The sequence below is a fragment of the Nematostella vectensis genome, chromosome 15, assembly GCF_932526225.1.
Source record: "Nematostella vectensis chromosome 15, jaNemVect1.1, whole genome shotgun sequence".
Taxonomy (NCBI): domain Eukaryota; kingdom Metazoa; phylum Cnidaria; class Anthozoa; order Actiniaria; family Edwardsiidae; genus Nematostella; species Nematostella vectensis.
In genome coordinates this window covers 6084892-6112074 of record NC_064048.1, presented here as the reverse complement: position 1 = coordinate 6112074, position 27183 = coordinate 6084892, and the positions used below count along the sequence as shown (strand labels likewise).

The window sequence follows — 27183 nt, the reverse complement described above, 5'->3', positions numbered from 1 at the left end:
GAAGCGTATAATTAAAATTCTTTAAAGGGTGTGTGTGATCATCAGGAACTACCTCAGCAATGTGGCAGGCTCAATAGGTATCGAGGATATTTTTTTGGACTATAAAAAGTGGGTAATAATAGGGTTCCCCTATTGAACCATTTGGTACAAAGGAAATTCGAAGCAACTATTTCAAAGTTTTAATATTAATAATGATAAAAAAAGCATTGCTAAGACTTTTCCGATTCGGAAATCGGAAAATCATTGAAAATGGATAACTCATAGCACTCCCGAGGGTTCCATTTATTATTATTCTTTTAATAACAAAACTTTGGCTGCTAGACATTCCTTGAATAGGAGCAAATACGGAAGAAAAAAAGCTACTTTAAACCGCCTTGCGTTTAAAGTCGGACAATTGTAATAATGATCTTTCCGTTTACATGGTGCGTGACTATCATAAGCCTGGGGCGATATGTTTCTACTAAGTTTGCCAAAGGGGTTCTTTTACCTATGGCCAAGGATTGGATTATCGACCTGGTAATTTGTCACATCTTAGTTTCCATAAGACACTAAGCCTACGCTGATTTGTTTAAGCCTTGGCTTGTATGCACGGAAAAGGTGCCCCCGGGGAAACAAGCAAGGTTTCAATGCACAACTATCACAGTGCTCGGTATCTAGAGTGCACCGTCGTCCCTTCTACGATGCCCATTATTTTACGGTGTTTGAGTGCTAGCTATCGAAAATGAGGATGTTTCGTTCGGTGGCCTTCTGAATCTTTGGAAATACGCTCCAAGCCGAAAGTTTGTAGACAGATCCCGTGTCTTTTGAACTCGCAACAATAGGCCATTCCAGCTATAAATTTGCGCGCGCATAACCATAGAAACCTACTTCAACTACCAGAATGCAGCGCGCGCTTTTGTAAGCTTACATCAAACGCTCTGCATGCCGGTAGTTGAGGTAGGTTTCCGTAGTGAGTGCGCGCGCATGCTTTAATGGCTTATTGACACAGGCCAGAGATCTAACAACAAGCTGTGCATCCAAACTCAAGGCAATGCTGGTCATTTTTTTATAGAATTTAAAGCGGTAACTTCAACATAAGGAAATAATTAATGCCACATTTGGAAAGCCTGAAAGATCACGATCAATTTCATTTTCAGGATGGCCGCATTGAGGGGTCTTTGCAAACGTTACGAATTTGCATTGGAACAGCAAAACATTGAAAAACAAAACAGAAGAAAAAAGTTTAAAAACTTATTAATAATGAGCAGTTTTCTGTGAAAACATTTTTTCTCTGTACCACAGCCCTCCCACACTCATTTAGTGATTGTAACAATATGAGTCTCGTTCAGAAACCAAAATTATCGCGGTAGTTTAAGATGAATTTTCGGTAGATTTAGAAACACGGTTAATTACCTCAAGTCTCTAGAGACTATTTCTATACATTTTAAGAAGGAAGGATAAGATAGAAAATGAGATATCGCTCTCAGAAAAAATAGAGCAGGGAGATGACTATTCCCAGGGGAAAATTTGCGTAAAGTCATCTTTTCATGCAGGAGATTTTGATTGTGATAAACAAACATTTAGTACGGACAAAAAGCATTTTTATCAGGCCTGAAAGTCCAGGATAATATGAGCTTTGTTTATTTAATGATTTTTTTACAAAGAAAAAAAAACATTATAGGTATTGGAAACAAATACGTATATGGTGAACAAAAAAGGGGACGCAGGCGTCCTAAAACCAATACTGGCAAAAATATAAGCGGGCTAAGTAAAAAAAGGACAATTTGACAATGACATCAAATTCAAGAGTACTTTTCTTAAAAAAAGCAAGTAAGTAATTATAATTCCTTGCTAAACAACAGAGAAAATAAATAATTGTGGTAAAAAATGTGCTTACTCTGGTTACTTTCCAGACAATTTTCTGGTCGTGATAATATGAGCCATGAATCTTACGCCATTTTAAGACAATTTTTTCGCTAAAATTATGGTTCTTGTATAGCAAAATAACTGTTTCCTGTAGCTTAAAAGCCTAGAATCGGGTAAAACGTTTTTTTATATGCATGCTCAAACGATCTGGGATCCATAAGGAACAGAAGGAATACTTACCGTGTTAGAAGACGACAAACTTGTTCTATTTTCCAGCCACGTCTGAGCTGGTTTTACGACTTGTGTGAAGATCGTGTGGTAATTAAAGACTGAATATAATGGCTTGAAGACCAACGCTAGCACTGGTAATTATAGCGAGGGAAATGGAACAATTAATCGCCGGGGACACTTTTACAGGTAAAGCGTTACCATTGGAAACTATACCAGTCAACTACTTTCAACTTTTAACCAAATGTTATGAATTCATGGAAACTTCATTCACGGAGCTTCGACTAGTATCAAATATTGGGCGTGCTTTAACCATACTGAATAGAAAGATGCTTGGTATACCTGAATAAAAGAAACTAAGAAGTGGGCCAATTAATAAAAACGTAAACAGACAGCATTTATCAAATTAATTGTGTCGCCCGTGATAATTACAAAGAAAACATGAAAGTTTCTTTTTCTTAAGTGATTTAAATTTATCTTTCGATTCTTGAAATCGCACCTTTAAGAGTTAAATGTAAGACAATGAAAAAAAAGATCTTATGATACAGTCTAAAAATGTTTTTCTCTTTTAATTAAAACATCTCATTTGAAATTTATTTTTGACTATTCCAAATGTTGGGATTTTGTTTTCCTTGAAATCACGTTTTTTTGGCAATTATTTATCGAATAATAAATGTGCTAAATGGAAAAAGGTGTAGCTACCTTCTTTTTCAACAGGATAATTTTTTATTTTATCAATTGAAAGCACTGAATAAATTCTCTTTTGTATATCAGGTCGACAAAAAAACTGTTCAAAAGAACTGTTTTTTTTTTTTTAATTTCTAAGCAACGTTAACAGCCTTAAAGAATCACGGAAGCCCAGATTTGTTTTTACGTTCAAGGCTTTGTTTAAGACTTCAGCACTCCAGTGGTCTCAACAAGTCATAAAACACAATAAACATAAATGGAGAATATCCCAGAACAAAGACAAACATGCAAATCTCTGCAATCCTGTACGACTCGGTAACCTTTATGTGCTTCTATATATTTTTGTATCTAAGGGTTACATTATTTTGTTCGCACATGGAGTTTTGCAAGGGCCAGCTAACAGCCGGCTCTATCAGATTTTTTACCAGTGGATGACAAAAATATTATTAAGATTAATTACCTTAGTCTATAATCATTTTTCGTTTTAATTAAATCGCGGCCCAAGTCGGGATCTTGACGTATATATCCTATTAAAAAAATACTAGTTTATTTGGAAGAGAAAAAAAACATTTGTGCATACTGCAGAGAAAACGATAATTACATCAGAAAAATAAACAATAAAGTTATCATGGCTAGAAAATTGAATTAACTTGGATTAGGGATACTATCTTCCTCCCCCCTACACCATGTAACCAAAAGGTTGAAGTACCTGAACTATACTAAGGAGACCCCCTATTTTACTTACTTAAAGTAAGCAGGTCATGAGGACATGAAAGTCGACCCTCTCTTATTTTTATTTTTAGAAATAGTTTAATTGATGTGCAATATTTTTTTTAAAATTTATATTGATACAAAATGCGCAATAATAAGATGTTATTATTATTATTATTATTATTATTATTATTATTATTATTATTATTATTATTATTATTATTATTATTATTATTATTATTATTATTATTATTATTATTATTATTATTATTATTATTATTATTATTATTATTATTATTATTATTATTATTATTATTATTATTATTATTATTCTCGGTATAAGTTATGGTTGCAAAAACTACAGATGTTAAATACCCTTAACCCTGGGCCATTTGTTGTGTGACTTATTGAGAAACGTTTTGCCACCTCTGCTTTTATCTGAGATTTGCTTGTGCTATATGTCTATTGAAGCTAAAAAAAAGAAGCTCCACATTGGTTCCCTCATTCTTATTTTTATATCTCTAACAATTAAAATTGCTCAAGGTATATGATCATTTAATGGGAGTTTTGTTCTTTCTTACGTTATTTTTATGTCATTCCAAGGCAAATCAGCTTGTGTTTCGAGTGACAAGCTAACGCCAAATTAAGGATCCGAGTTTATTTGAAGACAGGATGAAATGATAAGAAACAGGACAAACTATATGGTTAAGGTGGCTTGATATCTGATTATTAAGAAAATATATTCTAATCTTCTTTTTTTGGCAAGTGGTTTGTTAATGGAAATAAAAAAAAGTCTACACTATTTTTTTTATTTTGTCATTCAATTATAACACTCAAATTTTCCGTCTTATCTTCGATTGTAACATAAAGCTTTCTAATAATTTTATTTCAAAATTTTCAAGCTTTCAACTATTGCATTTTTTGCAAAACAAAGCCGTATTGCTCAAATAATTAGTTCTTTTAACACGATACTTAAAGCACTTACAAAATATACTCATGGTCAACCTCAAAATAACGTTTAAAAAGGGTTACAAAAGTAACCCTTTCAATGAAAAAGGTTACAGGTTTATATGTTCTATAGTATTTGGTTTTAACTGTAAAAATTTAGATTACCTGTATACCTTTGTAAGGACTCTCCGATGCTTTAAAGCCAGCTCAGAATTTTTGAGAGTTTGTAAACACGCTGTTAAAATGTAAATTTCTCACATCCTCTTAGTGCCATTTACCCTTAGGGTAGAAAGCAAGGAGATGTCCCAGAACGCCTTCCTCACGCAAATGCGAATATGTTGACTCGACGCAAAGATATATATCCACACACTGTGTGCACAATTTATGGTGGTATTTCCGCGAGCTGCTTTTCACTACAAATGTTTGTTGTGTGTGCGGTATATTACATTAACAAATGTCAGAACTGAGGCTATTTAGAAATTATGTATCCAAACTTAAGTCGTATTTGCATGTATACATTGGTGGTCGTAGGCTTTTAGTACCATAGATTTATAGTAGAATTATAGGCTAAGTAATCGATTTTCTAGGCCACTAAGAGGGATTTAAAATCCCTTTCTTGAAAATAAGAAAGTCACATCACAATATTTCTGATTTTCACAAAATGAAAGCTCGTTTCCTTCGGGGTTAGTGCAGGGCGTTTATGGCAACTTGACATCACCGTGATAATGATTTGTGATGAAACGGAAGTTAGAAGCCTTCGAGAGATATGAGCAAGGACACGAAGCACTTAAGGTATAGTGGCCACAAATGTGCAGCTAGAATCTAAAGAGAAATGCACCTTTTTTCGAGTGTCCTATAATTAAGAGATGACAACCAGGTTATTTTTGCATTTTGGATGCGTACAGAAGGAGAAAAAAATGTAACGCCCCCGCAGGGAGGAGAAATGTTGGCGGCGTTTTAGTGCGGACAAATTTCATTCTGAGCTCTGCTCGGATTGATAACATTTTAAGGAAAAAATTTTGACCAATCATAATTGCCTGCAATCCCCAAGTTATGCTTACTCTTAAAGGCCAATCTTTTATTTCAAACATCTTGCTGGGTTCTCACCGTGAGAATTATTGCACCCGAAGAAATGCAATTATTCCCTGCGGGAATATTTTGAAAACAATGACTTGTTCTCAAAATTGATGACTTTTTAATATTTACTACACGCCACAGCTGGGCTCACGAAATTCATCATGCTCCTGGAAAAACACAACAGTAATGGAATCAAAAAGGCAATTGAGCTTGGAATACGAAAAACGTGGAAAATGGTTTATTCATGAAGCAAGCCATGATAAAGGTAAAAAGAAAATGAATTGTTTAACAGGGGGAAAACAAAGGAATAACGATGATATAACGTTCGATATTAAAATGATGATGCAAGGCCGTGGCAGGAGGTGGGGCACTGGGGCACGTGTCCCCCCCCCCACCCCATACCTCGAAACCGAAACATTATAAGGAAATGGCCAGTAGGAGCGTGGCTGTGCCCCCAATATTTTCTTTGATGTTTTATATTGTGCCTCTCCAATATTTCAAAGCTTGCTACAGCACTGTGATGATTGTATGATGGTGAAGTCGGGTGTAATGAATTTGATTTTGATTATTATAATGAGAATGTTGATGATGATGGTGGTATTGGCTGGCGCGGTTGCTGCTGCTGCTGATGATGATAATAATAATAATTATGGTTATGGTGGCTGGCTAAAACAAAGATGATTATGATAATGACAGTGGTGATGACAGCGATTTTGTCGTTATCGTTCTTGGTGGTCATCGTGATGAAGTTATTTTAATATCAGTGGTTTTAGTGGCAAATATATTGGTTTCTTTTCGCTTTTGCTCCGTAGAAATCACCGGTTCCCTGTTGATCTAGAAAGGGCCGGATACGTCTCTTTAGTAGTCTCCATTTATGTAGAAGTACTATACTTCTAAAGCTTACTGCTCCCATTAAATTCTTAAAGCCAACAGGACAGAAAAGTGCTGTAAAATGAATCAGTTTTTACAATCTATGAAGCGATCTAACTTTTCGATAACAACGCTTCAACGTTCAATTAATGTCTACTAAAAAGCGAAAAATGCTAAACTGGGGAACGACTATCGAAGTGATACCTCGAGGGAACAGCGCAAACTATACATACCTATTTGAGCCTATAATCTTAACGGAATTCTTATAGAAATCGTTGTTCCGCATCTTATCAGATTGGTCCTTCGAGCCGGATGGCGGGTGTAAATAGCTCATTGGAGACTCACGATTTCGTCTTATATATCATTTCTGAATGAAAATGAGAAAGATAAAATTGGAATATCAACACCGCTGGACGGAAAATGCTGGGATTATTCTATGTTTAAGAAGTTGCGTGACAAATCTTGAAGAATCTTTAGTGTTTACAAATTTACTTTCAAGCAATGGTGTTACTGATGTAAAAGATAGTCGAGTCTGCAACATTTGGCGCTTTATTTTAGATGAGCCATTATCAAGAGGCCTGGACAACCACATTTTGTTACTGTTGTTCATTCAATATTGGCAGACGAATTATGTGGTGTCTACTCAAAACAACAAAGTTATTTCTAATTTACCAAATCAAATTGAAGATATCGCAATACACTCTTCTTTTACAAGAAACTTTTCTATAAGAACATGCTAACGACATGCCAAGGCTCAGATAACAGAATTTTTTTAGACCTGATCCGTTCTAAAATGCAGAATCAAATTGTGCTCATAGTAACAACCTTATTATTGCTTTTGATCATAAGTGTAATTCTCTTCCTAATAATTAATTGGATATTATATTCTTATAGAACTTACACTAAAATTTAAGAACATCGTTAAGAACATATTCAGAAGTATTTCACTCTGTAATTCTATGCAGAAAATAGGTAATTTTGAATTTTTTTTGTTATTAACAATTACCCTCCCCCTTGCTATTAGGTTGTGTTTCGGTTCTATTTAGGCTCTGATTCGGTTCTGTTTAGGTTTAAGAAATTTTAGGTTCTAGGATCACCGCAGTTAGATGTCCCAAAAATAAGAACGGCCCAGCCTCAACTGAAATTAGACGTTTTTATTAAAAAAAGAGTGTATAGTTTACCATATCAGCCGATGGAAAATGGATGCTTTTTCACACTTTGTATTTTGATAAGGATGACAAAATGGCGGGGGAAGCAGAAAAAATTCAGGAGACAGTGATGCATAAAAGAAGAAAAGAAATGAGATGCTTAGAGCCACGTAATAGCGGAGCTCATATTTAGTCAAAACAATACACAGTAAAAGAGACTTCGCAAGTACGGAATAAGTGCCTCAAGCTAAACAAACTGCAATAGCTCGTGATAGCTTTTTGGGAACTCATCGTTAAATGACTTCTATCACAAAACAAAATCGCCGAAATCTCATATTTGAACAGGAATACGGCTTTGAATAAGGATTATTTTTTTTTGGTTGACCTTTTTTTAGATTTATTGAATAAGCAATGATGAGTACTGTCAGATTAACTATAATTGTTTGCAAATACTAATTATCATTTCCGTTCTTCGTTATCCTTTTTTTTCGTAATAAAAGCAGGAACAATCTAGACTTCAGCTCTACGCAAATCATCAGCCCTTCTTCGTCTATGGAAACTGGATCCAATTATCAGAGAGAAGCAACCAAATATAATTATTTGGCTTAATGTCACATGACAAAGGATTCTAATTTGTGTTCACTTATCTTTTAACCAGTGAGCGAATTTAACTATTAAGGAAAAACTCTAGATAAATATGATAAATACAAGGATATGTATATATAATTTCTCGTGAACAAAATTGGCAACCGCTTTGGGATAGTTTGATGTTACTTGGTGCTATATTTCCAAAAACTCCTTTCTCGTTCGCGTTGAGTATCTATCTCCCTTGTTGTTGACTGACACAATGATAGAATGATTGACATAAAGTAATCTGCTGAGTAAAATATTTTCTTTCCCGGAGAATCTTATTTATGTTGAATTAAAGGCGGTTGCTCTTAAAACTCGAAAGGAGGAAACAAAACAAAACAAAACAAAAACAATGGAATTTTTTTAGGCGTCAAAAATAACCGGAATGAAATATGAGTCAGAGAACGATATTATTTTTAAACATACGTTATAAGAGTTAAAATTGCGGAAACATAAACATAGACAATTTCTATTCTTCTAATAAGTAGGAATTTCCTTTTTTCAAATCTTAAAAAACATGAATAGTCTGTTTTATGGTATATCACGCATTAATATGAAGGTTTTTTCAAAGAACAGTAGGCGTATACCATAATCTTATATATATTATCAGAATTTAGATAAATGCCTTAAGCAAGAGAGTGAGAAGGTTAATGCAACTCCAGTACTAGGGTTAATCCTATCAACCGTTTTATTTATCAAGTTTTTTCACTTAAACTGCGATCACAGCACGAATAACTATCAGAGTTAGCAATAGTAATACGTGCGCTTTATTGGATTTTGGATTTTTCTAAATCGAGATTCTCTTAGATATATTGGACTGCTTATATGCAACTTGCTTGTTGTCAATTTTATAGCTTGTCATTTTTTCTGTTTTCTTTTCTCTCTATCTCAAAAATAAGGATCGTTTCAGTGATGACCGCAAAAGTGTATTTTAGATTGGCATTTACATACCATATTTTTGAAAAAAAAAAGTGATTGGGACCGACCATTTGACATGAGAAATAAAATATTTTTTCTTGTCTGTTTTATTCCGAGGCTTATTGGGTAGCTTGGCTTTTTTTCTGTTAGCTTCCGCTTAGCCTTTGAGCTAAGGTTTTCTTGTTCGAATATTCTTTTTCTAGTGACATGGACACGTTCCTACCTACACATCATAAAAAGGTCAGTCCCTAGTCTTTTAATTATTGTTCTAAAAGGTTTAAGCCACATATGACTACTGTTAGTAAAAACACAATTTAAAGGTTTAAACAAAGGAACATACCTGTGTTGGGGTATCTGTGTCTGAAGCAAGTCATTCAAGTTCCAACTGATAACGTGGTAAGCTTTACGTAACCAGGTTTCCTTCCTATATCATGAATAGTAAAATGCAGATTAGAAAAGCCAATATCAGTCGGAAAAAGAAAACAATTCAAATTAATAAAGGGAATGGAGAGCTTAATGCCAAAAGACAAAATGGGTTTTATGATTGAAGAGCATAATCCATATTGACTTGTTCTTCCAGGGAAACGAGTCAAATTATTGAAAAATCTGCAGATTGATGACTGATTAGTAACATGAGAGCATTGGATATGTTCACTTATTGGCTCTGATGCTAACATTTCGAGTAGGCGACGACAGGACTCTTCTCAAATAGCAACCTGTCTCCTTTCTAGTCGCCGACTTTTTTTTAATCGTCATTTGCGCAATGCAGTGAGTTTGGGTTAAGCTGGGATGAAAAACGACATGAACGCTCAGCTGACAGCTTGACAGGTCGGGGGAGTATTGTAGCAATATAATGCCGTTGAGAATCGAGCATAGAAATCACCTCTGGCTGTAACAAATATGGAAGACTATTGAAAGGGTAAGGGGGGACCCCTAATATTCTGTATATGGGGGTGTCCTTCTCGATAGGATAAAGCTTTTTAACCTTCTCTGTCTTGTGTTTAAAGCCAATATTTCTATTTTTTTTTTAATTTAACCATTTAACCATGACTTCATTTCATCAATGGTGTTATTTCTGACTCTCTAGATGATATCAGGATGGCTTGTTTTAAAAGGAAATCCAAACAAGATATAACCTTTTTTTGCTGAGCAGGGGTCCGATTTGGGGCTGATGTGCAAAAGTAATTGAAAAATTGGGGCTGTTGTCCTCAAGAGCGGAAAAATTAAGGCTGTTCTCTTAAAGAGGGTGCGAAAATTGGGGCTATTACCCTTAAGGGGGTACAAAAAATGGGGCTTTACCCTCAAGAGGGTACGAATATTGGGGATGTTGCCCCCAAGAGGGTACAAAAATGGGGGCTGTTCTCTTCAAGAGGGTGTGAAAATTGAGGCTATTACCCTTAAGAGGGTACGAATATTGGGGATGTTGCCCCCAAGAGGGTACAAAAATGGGGGCTGTTCTCTTCAAGAGGGTGTGAAAATTGAGGCTATTACCCTTAAGAGGGTACGAAAATTGGGGCTGTTGTCCCCAAGAGGGTACGAAAATTGAGGCGGTTGTCCCCAAGAGGGTACGAAAATTTGGGCTGTTGTCCTTAAGAGAGTGCAAAATCTGGGGCGCTGTGTTTTCTAAACATGGTGTACAAGGTGGAGTGCTTGCAATAAAAGCGTGAAACACTAAATGATATTTAGTACTATTTTGTAGAATTTAGTGAAATTAGTAAAAATAATCGAAGTGCGAAGGCGGTGTTGATTTCAACATTTCATCATACATTCGTTCACTGAGAGCTTGAAATCTACACCGCTTCCACGCTCCAGCTATTTTCACTTAATAGTTGTACTAATTTCAACAAAATAGTACTTAATATCATTTATTGTATCACGCTTTTATTGCAAGCATTTCTTTGATCTACTTCCTAAGCCGCTACGTATAACCTAAACAGGGGCTCAGTTCAACCCCCCTCCATATACACACACACAAACGGATTATTGATATACCATTAAATAAATTTTGCTTTTAGTAAAACATATGACATGAAAAATGCAGGCCTCTGATGTAACCCAATCTTTGATAAAGAAATTTGTTCAAAGTAATATAACTGAATTAATACTTTTCTGACATTTTAACACGTCAAATTAAGTACTGTAGTATTAATATGATATATTTCATGGGGAATCGGACGCGGATGATATTATAAATGATTGTGTTATTTTCTCAAATCTTACACTGGGAGAACCTTTGGATAATTTCTACTTTTGAATGGTTATCCGCAAACTTTCCATTTGCACAGAACCGTGAAAATGCGACAAAATAGAATTATAAACTCAAGCTAACACTTTGACAGACCAGGAAAAGTACTTTATCCAAAAGACTACTTAAAATTAATAAAACAAATGTAAGCCAAAAGAAGAAGTTATTAAACTCGTAAATCACCGTGAACCGGACCACATGGTTAACCGTTTGTGTCCGTATATATTTATCATCTGCATTTCCTCGCTGGGGCTACAGTTGCTCATTGTTTTAATATGGCGTTTGTTTTCCGTTTGCCACGATTATTATGACTACTTAAGAAATGATAATTTCGAAAATCACGCCGTCAGAAATGATGTACCAAGATAATTTCAATAATTTTACATAGTTATAGTATATATCTTTGGACATGTATTGAAATTAAATCGATATCTCCGTGATAAATATTTTCCAAATATTGAAAATTTATACAGGAATGCAAGTGTTTAAATTGATATAGAAAGTGATTAAGAAAAACACAGTGCGTCTTTTAGGGAATTCAAAGTCAAATTTGACAATAAGGATCATGATTACTGACATGTTTACGTTTCTGAAGACACTAGGCACGTTTTTTTACTCGTGATTCAGGAATAAGAACGGTTATAATAGAAAACGCGCGCGTTCGTTTATCCAGCGTTCCTATTCCGAAATGGAATGAAGGCCATTCCACCCATTCTGCTATCTGTAGCAGAATGACTCGAATGCCATTCTGAACATTCTCTACCAAACCTTTCCCGTTCCAAAATGACGGGAAAAAACGCGCCCTAAAACTATTAGGCTTTAAAATTTCTCAGTACAAGAAATTTCATGCCCCTTGATGGAAATGGATATATGGCTGGATATATCTCTGTTCTAAATATTGGATAAACAAGAACTGTAAAGATTTTTGTAAGTTGGATTCTCCTCGGACGATGGGCTTTTGGGTGAGCCCTGGCCCAGGGAAACTAGTAACCTAGCCACTCTAATTACTGAAAGCCAGAAGATTTCGAAGGTTATCTGGTTCTATGCTTACTATCTAAGTGTGTTTGAGAGTTCAGCTTTTACGGTTTGCTGCTCGTTTACTTTCGAGAACGAGATAAGTGAAACACAGGGTGTATGCACTGAAGTTGATTTACAACTTTATAAGAGAAATGTCGTAAAAATGAAAATAATAGATCAATTTCTTCTTCGCTTTTTCATCAAGTTTTATTTAAGTTAACAAAAAAACTAATGCTGTTTTTAATTTTTTGTTTCTATATTAATTCTTGTCAAGTGTAGTTTACCCTAGCGAAGTTCGGAGCTCTCTGGTACCCAGGGTAAGTGTAGTTCGAACCAGGTATCTTTGGAAAGGGAAAGCACAGCTGTTTCCTAACAAAATATGCACTTAATTGACGAATGGTTGTCGAAGACAAGCTTTTTTTCTAAATACCTTCCGCTTCTTATAACAAATGAAGCCCTTTTGCTGTCCACAATATTCTCAAAACTGATTTTAAATGCCCATATTGGTGCCTGTTGTTACTTAGAGCTTTCTAAAGGAATCTTATTTCAAATCTTATTTGAACTGTTATTGTGTGATACATCGCTTTAGCGGTTTTCACCATGCTGATGCTCTATGGTACCCACGGGGTTCCGGTCTGCGACTTTCATCAAAACTATAAATAAAAATGAGCGAAGTCCCACAGTTTATCCTCAGATCATTTTTCTCACCCATACTACGGTTTCTAGGCTCCCAGAATATCCACAACGACATTACTTTTATTGCAGACAACACGAAATAATTATCACAATATATCAGCCTTTCTACGTAATTTCCCGCCATTTCTCCATTCGAGCGCAGCATGAACGGCCGCCAATGTGTTTGATTTCCCTGGGGCGGTTTTATCCTATTTTGAGAGAAATCCCAGATGCTAAAAAAGATTACTCGGCTGTTTACCGATGAACTTCACTAGGTGATTATTGAGCAAAAGAACAACAAGAAAGTACAATTTCCGATTATTTAGTATGCCTAGTGTTCTAAGCTTTAGCAGTGTCTCAGTGCTCCAAATACACATTTTTATTCAAAATACTTCTTGCTAAATAATCGAGAATAATAGTATTAATAAAAAGAATAATTATACTTTATGTTTATGTAAGTAATGATTGATGATGAATTTTTGTCGGTTGGAAAATTTAATAAAAGAGATAAAGTAGTTATCAAAGCTTACCTTTGTCCGTCTCCAACGGCGGTCTTTACTAGAACTCCATTGCAGGATTGCTTTTCCAATATAAATACAAGAGGGAGACAAAAAATAATAAAAGACGCAGTTATTGTTTACGCTGGAATTATCAGCTATGAGGTTGTTTTTATTTCACCGACGCAAAACCACGATTTTTGTGTAACCGAAAATAAAAATACTTGGGGTGAGACAACCAAACAGTTCGTCCTTGTAAAAAAAAAAAAAAAAAAAGAAAAAAAATCAAATGGTCGTTTGTCCTAATTTTTATATTGTTCTCTTTTGATCATTCTAAATTTAAAAAAAACGGACTTATTATTTCATTGTATATCATTCGGCAATGCAAATATCTCAGTTGTACGTGAAAAACACCTTCTTAAGTCATCAATAACTGCAGTCGGAACAAAGTCACGATTTTTCGGATGCTCGTGTCTTTGTGAGAATTTTGTGACTCAACAGCTGGATAAAGGCTTGAAGCGGCTCAACACAAACACAGGGCTTTAGTTTATGTAAAAAAAAAAAATGAAAAAAAAAATTCTCAAGAGTCACATTATCCGTGAAAGCGGTATCATTCTATTTTATACCAAAAAATATAAAATATCGGACTTATGATCTCATTCCGTTAACACCAGTATACCATTCGGTAATATAAATATAATCATAAAAAAAAACTCAAGTTGTCACATGTTCCGAAAAAGTCAAGTCGGTATTCGTTTATTTTTTTTTAATCTTATTTATGTAATAAAGCTCACTACTAAGTTGCCTCTGTCAAGGTCAGACAAATATTTTTTTCAAATTTTTGCCCTTTTTAATGCGGTAATAAAAGTAGCAACAGTTCAGTCAGTATTGGGTTGTTAAAAATATTTTCAAACAATTACACATTACTATTGCCTCAGATGCTTTGTCAATCTTAGAGCGGCGTTAAAGACATATAGCTGCCTGTTAATATATAAAATGTGTGGCGGTGATAAGCATTAAGAAATCGCCAACACCTTTTTTTTCAGTCTGAAAGTCAATGCCGTTAAGCAGCATCATTTTTTTTTGTTTCAGTTGTTTATAAAATTTTTTCCAGTGTTTTTAAAGAGGCTTTTTCTAACTCACCCTTCAGCCATTGAACGATCACGTCAAAATCCTGACCACCTGTTTTTAAGTTACTTAAGAAGATACGGTTACATTAAAATTGTACTCATGTCTAATCATTTAAAAACGATTGATGAAAATATCTTTGCAATTCGCCTTGCCTTTCAACACTCGAGCGGGAACTAAAAACATCATCTTCAGAGAAATGTTGTGAAAGCGCTTTTCTCATTAAACCAGAAAGAGCAATTAATAACCTAAAGACTGAATTATTACGATTAGAAAGAGCAAATACTGGGAGGAACATTTCTTGTTGTCAATTTGGGACCATTTCAGGTTAATAAAAAAGAGGTGTTTTATCCTAAGGGATGTTTGCGGTCAGTAATTGATGATTTGGCGACCTTGTGCCAATACATCTTACAAATTAAATCAAACTTGTCTCGTAATGTATTACATCTCAAGGTCAGTATTGTCAAGCAGTCCACCGTCCCTGCCCCCCCTCGAGGGGGAGGGGGAGGGGGAGGGAGAGGGAGAGGGAGAGGGAGAGGGAGAGGGAGAGGGAGAGGGAGAGGGAGAGGGAGAGGGAGAGGGAGAGGGAGAGGGAGAGGGAGAGGGAGAGGGAGAGGGAGAGGGAGAGGGAGAGGGAGAGGGAGAGGGAGAGGGAGAGGGAGAGGGAGAGGGAGAGGGAGAGGGAGAGGGAGAGGGAGAGGGAGAGGGAGAGGGAGAGGGAGAGGGAGAGGGAGAGGGAGAGGGAGAGGGAGAGGGAGAGGGAGAGGGAGAGGGAGAGGGAGAGGGAGAGGGAGAGGGAGAGGGAGAGGGAGAGGGAGAGGGAGAGGGAGAGGGAGAGGGAGAGGGAGAGGGAGAGGGAGAGGGAGAGGGAGAGGGAGAGGGAGAGGGAGAGGGAGAGGGAGAGGGAGAGGGAGAGGGAGAGGGAGAGGGAGAGGGAGAGGGAGAGGGAGAGGGAGAGGGAGAGGGAGAGGGAGAGGGAGAGGGAGAGGGAGAGGGAGAGGGAGAGGGAGAGGTGGTCGGTTCGGCGACCACTATTTAGAATTGTAAGGCGCGCGGGTTGCCTGTGGGCCCTACCCACAATGCCCGGAGGCGCGAAGAGTATAGAGTTCTTCGAGAGAAGCCATGTTTTGTTGACGCTTTGTTCGGTGTCTGTTATTGTTGAAAATAAAGATCGTATTTTTACCCGTGTAGAGGGAACATTGGTCCTTCGAGCCGGATGAGTATTACATCTCAAGGTCAGTATTGTCAAGCAGTCCACCGTCCCTGCCTCGAATTTTTTTAAATCGCACAATCTAATTTAAAAAGATGGCAAATAATAAAAAATATACTTTTTAATAAGAAAATAAATTTATGATTTGGATAACAAAGGAATAAAAATGGTGATTATCTTTTGCAAAACCGTTATAATTTTAGTACGACGCGCGCTACCGTGGCCTCATAGTGTTTAGACAGTGGGCCAATTAGCTTGTAGCAATTACCTGTCTTGATCGACAAAAACTTTATAACTAGAAGGACCTTATCGTGTTCGAGTTGACTCGCACACGATAAGGATGTTATTACATTGATGGTTGATACAGCACTGTTATCTTTTCTTGCTTTACTAACAAAGTGTTTCTCATTCAAGATGGCGGGTCTTACTAAGAATTAAACATAGGTACGCAGTGCGTACGTAAAGGGGGAGGGGGAGGGGGTAGGGAGAGGGAGAGGGAGAGGGAGAGGGAGAGGGAGAGGGAGAGGGAGAGGGAGAGGGAGAGGGAGAGGGAGAGGGAGAGGGAGAGGGAGAGGGAGAGGGAGAGGGAGAGGGAGAGGGAGAGGGAGAGGGAGAGGGAGAGGGAGAGGGAGAGGGAGAGGGAGAGGGAGAGGGAGAGGGAGAGGGAGAGGGAGAGGGAGAGGGAGAGGGAGAGGGAGAGGGAGAGGGAGAGGGAGAGGGAGAGGGAGAGGGAGAGGGAGAGGGAAAGGGAGAGGGAGAGGAAGAGGGAGAGGGAGAGGGAGAGGGAGAGAGAGAGGGAGAGGGAGAGGGAGAGGGAGAGGGAGAGGGAGAGGGAGAGGGAGAGGGAGAGGGAGAGGGAGAGGGAGAGGGAGAGGGAGAGAAAGATCTTAATTGTTCAATAGCACAAGGTGAAACAGTGCCGTACATTACTATTTTTGGTTATATCGATTTACCTACTTATTGTGCAAATATTTAAAATGGCCGCGCGGAGTTTGAAACTTGAATTTGTTTTGTTAGCGAGACGTCGCATCGCAAAAAGCATATCAATATTTGGGTGACCTTCATACCCACTCGGCCGACCTCTTGGAGGCCTGGGTCTAAGGGCTTTTCAAGATCAGTGAGAAAAAGATTTGACCAAGCGATCAAGTTTTTCTAACAAATTTTGGCCGCAAGTCTCAAATTGACAGGAATCAGCATTTTTTTTACCATGTTTTCTGGAGATCCGGGAGCGGGAAAACTTTAGCCCTTCTAAATATGGGCATCAATGCCCATATAAGGCAATACATACGAAGGACACTATATGTTGGGAATATGTTTGATATGCGACCAAAACAGCAAAGTATCCTGCTCTATACCAAGTTTGATATTTGATTGATGAGTTCCTGTGCTCGAAAGTAAAATATCGTTTGGGAAATCTTTTCAAATTGAGATATTTTCCATATGATATCTGCTCTAGTGAAGCTTGGAGCCTCTGGTACCCAGGGTATGACTATACTCCCATTCTCCTATTATCTCCAAGCCTAGTAATCAAACATGGTACAAGTTTACTTCATCTTCACAACCATTGTCAGCACCCCCAATTAGACATACCCTTAGTCACCACCCCTTTGCCCTTACCATGCCTTTTCCTCACCCTAGTTTACACTTTATGCCTTTTTTCCATTTGTCTGCACACACAATGAAATACACCCTCAATGGCTCTAACTTGGTGTTAGAACCTGTGTATTAAGCACGATTTGTGTCACAAAACTTCCTTTTTTTGAATAAATGAATCATGATAAAAACAGAGCTGGATACAATGAAGTCCTTTGGGGATGGTTCTGACACCGAGGTATACATACACCCCTCATTGAATAAGCACATTACATAGCCCCTCAAACAAGTGCCCCCTCTAGAATCCATTTATAAAAAAAAAAGCCATAATGTGAGCATTTGTGGTGAGGACTTTTTTTACAACGAGCAATAGCAAACTAATGCAGCAATGAATAATGACTGCCATCCCTGAGATTTCCTGATCATAGCAAATCTATTTATTCCAGGATCAAATATAAACATTTAAACAGTACTTTCATGTAGTGTCTTTAAATTGCATACAAAAAACAGTGACTCGCGGCCAATCTGTATACGATTTAGCTTCATTTTTTGTAATGAGACTCGCTGCCATTCTGTATAAGATTCATTTTAGTTTCAATATCCCAGCTAAAATTTTTCTTGGAGTGTCTTCATTCCGAGTGCGAAAGCAAGATAAATCCAGGGAAATTTTGTGCATTTGTATGACTTGATGAAACGTACAACTAGATAATTAGATAATTGATCCATGTTATAGCCTGCTAGCAGTGGCTTACCCTTCCGCGTTCATTACAGTACAATTCGGTGAAGTCGTAAAAATAACCCTTCCAATTAGGTCTGTTGCCGATGAGAAACAACACAAATAGGGTATATATGACGCACTGAGTCGGTGAAATCCCTGCTTAAACAGATAAGAAGAAATCACTGCTAGCAGAGAGTTAAAAAGCGGCGTTCAACATGATTTCCCGATTCGACGGAACCGCCATTTTGTTTTCCCACTCTGAGTTGAGGCGGGTCCGCGTGAGACTGGGCATAGTAATACTCATCTCTGATTGGTTTATCAGATTGTTTATCAAATATAACCAAAAATGGTAATGTTCCGCACTGTGAAATGAGATTTAATACAGAACTCAGTTTCTTTGGATCCAAGCTGACAGTGTGTTGTAAATAACAGGGCCATCGCGGGGGGTGGGGCACAGGGAGCTTGTGTCGCCCAATAAATTTGAAAGTCAATTTAAATTCATGTTGCATTATACCACATTATACCAATACAAGTTTGATACTTTTATGAGTTTCGTTAATATTTGAGTATTAAAATGCCGGAGTAAAAATAAAGGTACAATGAGGTAGTTATGCTTTACTGCGCATGTGTAGTCAGAGTTATATCGTTTATCGAGTTATACAATAAAAAAATAAAACCATTAGTTACGAACTCATTTATAAAAGTGTGAAATTGATAGCCAGCTAGCCAGCCGGCAGCCACGTTTCACGACGACTTTGGCGCATGCCCAAATAGCTTCAAAATTGCACCGCGCCGGCGTAAAACGGAAGTGGTATACGCGTGGTACACCACACATGTACATTATTTTGTGTTACGCTGGTTGGCTAGTGAGGTTGATGCCAATCAAGGAAACACATTTCTCGCATCCTCATTGGCTTTTATTAAAAAAGTCAAGGTGGCCACGCTAGCGCGCGTCGGATTGTCAAGTTCACCCTCAAACTGTTGTTTACCGCTACTGTTATTCTAAACTTACTGGAGATAAAGAAGGCATTGTTCCCTTTTTACTCATCATAAGAAGCACCAAGCCTGAAATTAAGACCGAATAAATATTCACCCATGCTGCTAAACACGCATTGTTTCGTACATGGGTAGGTCTAGCGGGGCCAGCGCGGAACACCATGGGTATGGAGAAATGGAATATAACTATGACGTTTTTTGGTCATCGCGCGGGAGCCCTGTGGTTCCGCCTAAGGCAGAAAAATCGAAGCCATTAAAGAAGTAAAAGTACGTTTATCCATGTTGGTTTCTCGCCGAAACGAATGAAACGGTACGTATTCAAATCGTATTAAATAAGTCTAAATTTAAAATGAAGTTTTACTTTACCGTAACTCTATTTATTATTTGAGTTACTGTTTTATAATCATGGTGAATTAAAAAAATAATCTCTGAAATACGAATTCTCGAACAAAAACAAGTCCGCTTCTGATACTTCTGTCCAAATAATACTTTATTTCTCGTGTCAATCTTATTCTACACGAAATACGAATCTGAGCCAGAATAAAAAGCCAAAGGAGTAAACGAATGTATAAAGGTGAGTTTTGTAAATTCTTTCATTCTGAGGGGAAAAAAAATTAGATGCTGCAACTCTACTAATACTGCTGTGGCTTTGACAAATAGCAATCCATTAAAGCACACAAGAAAGGTAAATGGATGAAGTGTTTTGAATTTGTTTTGTTGGAGCCCTGTTAGCCAGGTGCGGCAAAATATCTGTTCCGCAGCAGCCCGTTTTTTGCTGGCTGGGAAAATGTTCGACCCTCGGTTGCTGGCAAAAAAAATAGTCCCGATTGGTTTTGCTTGCATATTTATGGAGTCGAACTAATTGTGCTGGGAATATTTTTGGGGGCGCTCGAGCGGATGCTTGGGGAAAAATCGTCCGGATCGGTTATACGGGCAATCATTTATGTGCGAAAATGCCGCTGGCTGGAAACTGCTGGTGGCAGTGGAAAAAAAATTCTTACAAATGCTGACTGGGAAAAAAAGGAATGGTCCCTCATGGGAAAAAGGAACAAATATTTTTTTCTCAGCAACTTATTTTCGGTATCAGAACATATTCGACGAAATATGCCATTTTAACGTATATCGGGAAGGGGCTCGTTGTATGCCATTAGTTCGTTTAGACCACTCGCAGCGCATTCATATCTATATATCTAGTATTGGGTGTGTTTGGGTATATCATCCAGCTAAAAACTTACATATGTCATTTACCATATCGTGAATACTGACCGGCGACGAGGGCAGAAAAATTGTCAATCGAATCCCGATAAAACATGTTTTAATGTGAAACTCAGTATAATAGGGCATAAAAAGCAACGTTCTCGTTAGTCATTTTACAAATCGACTTATTGGAGGTGAACCTCACGAGAGCCAATCAGAGCGCGCGATTTGATGGATATCGGACCACAAAATAATCAAAGGCTCTGCGAGCCAATGGTGAATGCAAATTTATTTTCCTAGTTATTTTCTTGTGTGCATAAAAGATATACAGGATACTGAACAAAGCATGAACAAATCCAAGATGCTGAGAGTGCATATTAGAAATGTCCTTATACCTTTTTTTTCCTTTTCGATGTCCTAACACACCAAGAACAGTCAAATTTATTATTATTATTATTATCATCATCATCATCATCACTACCACCACCACCACCACCACCATCATCATCATCATCATCATCATCATCATCATCATCATCATCATCATCATCATCATCATCATCATCATCATCATCATCATCATCATCATCATGATCATCATCATCATCATTATTATTATTATTATTATTATTATTATTATTATTATTATTATTATTATTATTATTATTATTATTATTATTATTATTATTATTATTATTATTATTATTAATATTATTATTATTATTATTAAAAAAAATAACGCTCTTTTAGTGGGGATTGAACCCGGGTCGCTGCGAGTGTCTGCACCGCTAATTACTGCCCACCATCTTTGGTTTATTATAATAAAATTATATGTATAATCTTGTTTTTTTATTGTAAATGCCATATCACAACACTGATTAGGGCAAGAAAGGTACGAAGCATCATCTATTGAGGAGGGGGTGGACTCAGGGTGTGCTCCATGAAAGTAGATGGGGCTGATTGTCCTATCTTTTACAAAATAGCATACAAATACTTTCCCCACCGCAAAGTGAGCACCAAAATAAAATCCAGGAAATCTGAGAATGCGTTTAAAAATTGTTATTTCTTTAACATTTCTTTGGTTCACTGCCCTCAACTACTAATAGGGGTAAATTCATTTTAAGATTACGGGGATGCTACTCTGATTGCAGAGCCTAGTGGGGAGACGCACGAGGCTCTGGAACCAGGGTACGGGGGTGCCTTTAGCCCGCAGGACGCCGAAAAACCCAAAGTGTCGTGGAAAAATGTCGATACGCGTGTTAGATTTTATCGGATATGATCATGTTATATGTCATTGGAAAGCTAAATAAATGGGAAATACGATAAGTCTATTTGTTTTTAGGTTTGATGAAATGGTTTATTTTTTAACAGGCTCTAATCACGCGCTTGTTTTAAGCAAATCCCATCCCTTAAAATCCATTATGTGTCTAAACAATCCGGCAGATCTTTGCTTTTTATGGCTTATGTTAAACACCATACACGCACCTACCAGACCGTGTTCGGCTTTTGAGATATTGTTCTTTGTTCTTCACGCCGGGCACAAAACACTCCAAAAGCGGCAGGGTTTTCCGTGTCAAATCGCCATCTTGGACGGGGCACGTTTTTAGAGGACTGGTGCCGAATTTACGAATCTGCTCGGGCCCTATGTTCGAAGGCTCGTAGGATTTTCGCTAGCTTCGGAAAATAAGATCGGATGGCGGGAAAGCACAGACGGAAGAACAAGGTTTGATTTGGTATCAAACACGGCCAGAATTTCGCGTGGTTCCTGCGCCTATTCTTCAAAGGGATACGGTCTTTCCGCGACTTTTCCCAAAATGTCTTGAATGCAGTTATTTTGAGTCCCGATTTTATTTTTACGTCGAAAGAATTTATTGAAAATCAGCAGGGTAGTCCGATTCTTGAATCCCTGAATGTCTTCGTTATGATTTTGGTTTTGTAGATTTCTCCTCTGTTCTCGCGCGATTATTTTTGAAACCTCACTCTAATTTTCAAGTTTAATTGTAAATATGCCAAAGAGGTTCAGTCTCGGAGAGTAAATGCGAGAGGCTAAATTAAAGTGACAGAATGTGATCGACTCTTCGTGAGAACTGCAGGACCTGGAGGATGAGTTTTCTTCCCTTTAGCAAAGCATCGCTGAGAAGAAACTTGAAAGCGAAGCGAGAAAAGCTGAGAAGGCTTAGCAGAAAGGTATTTATAAAGAACCAAATAGAATGTGTTTACATATAATACTCATTTTGTAGAAATGCAGTGCTTGTAGAAAAGGAATCGAAAGGAAAGGACATATTTGTTTTAGCCAGACTTGCGCATTATTTTACGCTATCGTGTTATTTGAGAGGGGTGATTTATTGAGTTATAAATTATAGTCAAATTGTTGGTTCTTTTAGATCGAAAGATCGTTTCGTCAAAGAAATAACACATGGAATAGAACTAAAAAAACTCGGCGCGCGCGTTGCTATGGTAGCTTATAAACAATAATTATTCTTTGTTGTGAAAGTATTCTCAGTTTCAACAGCGCTTCAGTTTATTGTATTCTTGGATAAACTTGTTCTTAACGAAACTCAAGTGAAACCAAATATGATAATCAATTAAGTTACATCAGAAAACTTAGTCAAATCAAAATAGTTAAGTAAGACTTAGTACTTTCTAAATTCTGAGTTCTTCCAAACAGATGACTTGTAGTTTCATGTTGGTCTAATTATTATCTTTGTTTGTTTGTTTCATATTTGATGGCTACATGGATATTCTCTTCAGATTAGTGATATCCTCAATAGAAAATAGATAGCAGTAATTAGGTTATTATATTATTAGGCTATTATATTTAAATGTAATCAATAACCTTACTCTGCATAGCAGTTAAAAATAGGTAGGTAGATTCAGACAGTCGTAGGGAAGGTAACAGTCAGGAAGGAGGCAGTCAGAAGGGGTTTTTAAATGGAAATGCAGTGTCGAGGAGGAAGAATCCGACATGCTTCACTGAGGGAGGGGTCATGCTACCTGCTATAGTGATGCTATAGTGATGTGCAAGCTTTAAGATATCTTAGGGGTAAGAATTACTGTTGACTACACCCAAAATGCTGTCACTTAGGGTTACAATACTACTGTTTACATGTTTCCATTATTTCTCTGTTTTTTATCTTGCCTTGACATACATCCAGAACATGTTTGATGTACACACACTTTGTGTACATGATATAAATGTTGCATCCAAACATTTCTTGGTGGCTGATTGCCATGGCTCTAAGAGTCAAATAATAAAGGTATGTAATCCTGTAGAAAATAGCATGTTAGATGTACTCTGAGGTGGATTGTATCCTTAAAAAGGTGAGAAAAAAGATGTAAGAGGCTAATTTGATAGCAAAAAAAAAGAATCTATTTGTAAGCATCCAATGGTTAAATGATTTTTTTTATGAAAGATAGACTTTGATAGGTGATGAAATATTTTTTTTAAATAAAATGTTTGATTTTCTATTATCTTTATTGAACTTTTTTTTGTAAAAAAAAAAGTTGGTATACTTTCTACTTATCCCATTATCTTTACAAATGCTAAATGCAGACTATCTCTTATGTTATACAATTACAAATTACAGCAAATAAAAAAAAAGACATATTTGTATGTTAATTTTGGAATACATTTGATCAATATATTATTTCAAATCATCAGCAACTCTTTTTTTATGAATAAGAACATTGTTATTGTGATGCAGTGAGGTCTATGATAAACTTGAACACAGTATTTCAATGATGCAAAATCTGGGTTTAGAAAAGTTGTTTGGAAGTAAAGCTGTCCACTCACAAGAGTGCATGTTGGCAGAGCATTTACTGTATTGTGTTCTTACATAAAAAGTGTGATTGATCTGCTTTCGGCATAAAATAAAGTGGCTACCTAATGCAGGTTCATAAGAAATGTAAGGAAACTGGAATTGTATATCCCTTAGTAAATATGTAATGTATATACTAGAATCAGGGAAGAAATAAACAACATTTGTCTATGGTACTAAAATTAAAATACTTTAATATATTGGTAAATTATTCTTTATTGAGGTTTTCAAAATCCCATGCAACAAAATGTTGCAAATGTTCACACATATTTTTTTGTATATACTGTACAAAGTGATCTATACTATCTGAAAATAATAGTTATGTAATATTTGAATTCTGAGGCATAATACTGTAATGCTGATATATTTATATATATTCTGATATATCCATAACTATTAATTCTTGCCAATATTTATTCTGTCACACAACAGTTTTTTGACATTCATTCAGTTTTTTGACATTCATTGCTTAAAGCAATTAAGGATTTAGCAAAAAAGTAAAAATTTATTTGAAAAATATTTATATAATCTTACTTCAATTTTAGAAGTGCTCGTGCCTTTTATGGTAATAGAGACCATTTAATAAATACTTTATTCATAAGATAATGAATAATATAAGATTATCATATCAATTTATAAATATATATATATATATTTATAAATATATCTTTGAATATCATATTTATAAATATATCTTTGAATATCATAGAGGTTCTATCTTGAGTTAAGGAGAGATAATGCCGTTGAATAGAGGTATTCTTTGAATAGAGGTGTCAATTTCATAGAGGTGTCCCTTGAATAGAGGGTCCCTTGTATAGACAGTGATATATATATATATTTACAATATTTATTGAATTGTTACATATTTTGTAACCTCTATTTCTGAAATAAATCTTGCAATTTCATACTTCTGCCAGATATTTTCTATTAATACAGATATACTTAAAGTAGGAGTCCCTCACTAGAGTTGTCCCTTGAATAGATGTGTCCCTTGAATAGAGGTGTCTCTTGTTGGTAGAGGTGTCCCTTGATAGAGGTGTCACTAGAATAGTATGTCCATAAAATAGAGGTGCCCTTTGAATAGAAGTGTCCCTTGAATAGAGATGTCCATTGAATAAAGTTGTTCATAAAACAAAAGTGTTCTTTGAATATCATAGAGGTTCTATCTTGAGTTAAGGAGAGATAATGCCGTTGAATAGAGGTATTCTTTGAATAGAGGTGTCCCTTGAATAGAGGGTCCCTTGTATAGACAGTGATCCTGAATATAACGAGGATCATGACAACCATACGACAACAGAGACTGCAGAAAAGCACTGAATTCAATATCTATTTTTCGTCAGGAATCTCATCTTACTAAAAATAATGCATTGTCTGCCTGGATAGAGGTGCCCTTTGAATAGAGGTGTAACTTGAATAGAGATGTTCATTGAATAAAGTTGTCCATAAAACAAAACTATTCCTTGAGTTAAGGAGAGATATGCCATTGAATAGATGTATTCTTTGAATAGAGGTGTCAATTGCATAGAGGTTTACTTTGAATAGAGGTGTCTCTTGAATAGAGGTGTCCCTTGTATAGAGGTGTCCCTTGAATAGAGGTGTCCCTTTAATAGAGGTGTCCCTTGAATAGAGGTGTCATTTGAATAGAGGTGTTCCTTGAATAGAAGTGTTCCTTGGAAAGAGGTTAGAAAACAGTAAAAACGAGAATGTCAGTTTTTGTGTTGTGGAACCCCACAAGTGTTCCATTCTCCATAATAAAAAGAAAGAACAACCTGCGATCGGCATGTATTTTACGCTAGTCTCAGCTCCTTGTTTTCGGAGACAAAAAGGGACACCTTATGCCCGGTCTTCATTCCTTTAAGCTGGCGTTTGAAAAATCCAATCACCTCTTCTGATGTGAAGCCGGACAAAGTAAAGCAAAACACCTTAAATAAACGGATCGAAAAAAAGTGCAGAACTTCTCCCTTCTTGTCCTTGGAAAAAAAAAAATGGACAAGCAAAACCGCCGAGAGTTTTTGCCGGTCTTCGTTGTCGTAGGGTTGTCATAATCCTCTTTATATTCAGGATCACTGTCATCAAGGACAAGAGCGAGCACTTCTTCACGGCTGTAGCGAGCCGCCATTTTGAAAACCCCGCCAGACTCACGCGCGCATCCGCTGATCAAAAGTACAGGCGAACATTGCCGATTTTAGGACCCTTTGTGCCCGGCGTGCTTATGCAAATTTGAGTCAAAGTTAGAGGAATGTACAATCTCCAGGTAACACGACACCGAAGTACATAAAATACGATCCGCTCGAAATCCCTTAAAAGCCGCTCACGGTATCACTCTTGAATGAATAACCTAGCGTTTTGCCAAATTGTGCGGTCAAGCTCTTATACTTTGCGCACATTACAGTTTTGAGGCTCAGAAATGAGCGTGAATTCGGAGCCGAGAAAAGCTCGGTTGAAAGTTCTTGAAGAGTGCGAGTTTGTCAACGAGGTGACCGACCAATAAGGGTCGGAAACCGAGCAATTACGGGGAGTTTTGAATTTCGCCACGAGAATAACAATTGACAAGCAAGAATTCCTGCAGATGGAAAGACCAGGAAAAGCCACGCGAGAAAAGCGCGGCTGAAACCGGTAGCAAATAAGCAAGTTCATCGCGATTTTGTGACATGTACTAGATAACATAAAAGAGTAACTAAACATTTCGTCTCAAAGTTATAATTTTGCAATTTTATAAATGATGAGGCATTCTTCGCTGATAACCTTGGAAGCGAGTTGTAGGGACAAACCAAGAAAAAAAATGCCATCAAGAAGAGTATCTTTCATATAAAAGTCTTCCCCCTCGTCTCTTACACTTTAGACGACCCCCTGCAGACTTCCTCATTTTTCTTTTCTACATCGGGTGAATGTTTCGGAACGCTGATAGAACTTTCCTCAAGACGGAGCTGGACTTGAAATTTCGCTTTCCGACGATCGAGTGACACAGAAGTCCCTTCACGAGTTAAAAATGGAGCTATATTTTGCTATTATTTATACAAAAAAGGG

The 27183-nt window shown here is 36.9% G+C and overlaps 1 protein-coding gene and 1 long non-coding RNA gene across 9 annotated transcripts in view; one reads left to right on the top strand and one right to left on the bottom strand.

Annotated features, from left to right (window-relative positions):
• The window catches only part of LOC5511387 (neuropeptide Y receptor type 2), a 36194-nt gene extending 22639 nt beyond the window's left edge, over window positions 1-13555 (bottom strand). For 4 of the 8 annotated variants that reach the window (XR_007306708.1, XM_032380648.2, XM_032380650.2 and 1 more), the window contains exon 1: window positions 2086-2150. The gene's annotated coding sequence lies outside the window, so the exon portion shown is untranslated. Of the gene's footprint in view, window positions 1-2085; window positions 2151-9402; window positions 9514-13529 lie in introns of those variants that run through there. The other 4 variants (XM_048722551.1, XM_048722552.1, XM_048722553.1 and 1 more) reach the window with 4 other exon arrangements.
• An 11281-nt stretch (window positions 13556-24836) lies between these two features.
• On the top strand, window positions 24837-25848 carry LOC125560644. The gene is made up of 2 exons (XR_007306714.1): window positions 24837-24943; window positions 25375-25848. It is a non-coding gene; the product is annotated as an uncharacterized LOC125560644 (long non-coding RNA).
• The last annotated feature ends 1335 nt before the right edge of the window (window positions 25849-27183 follow it).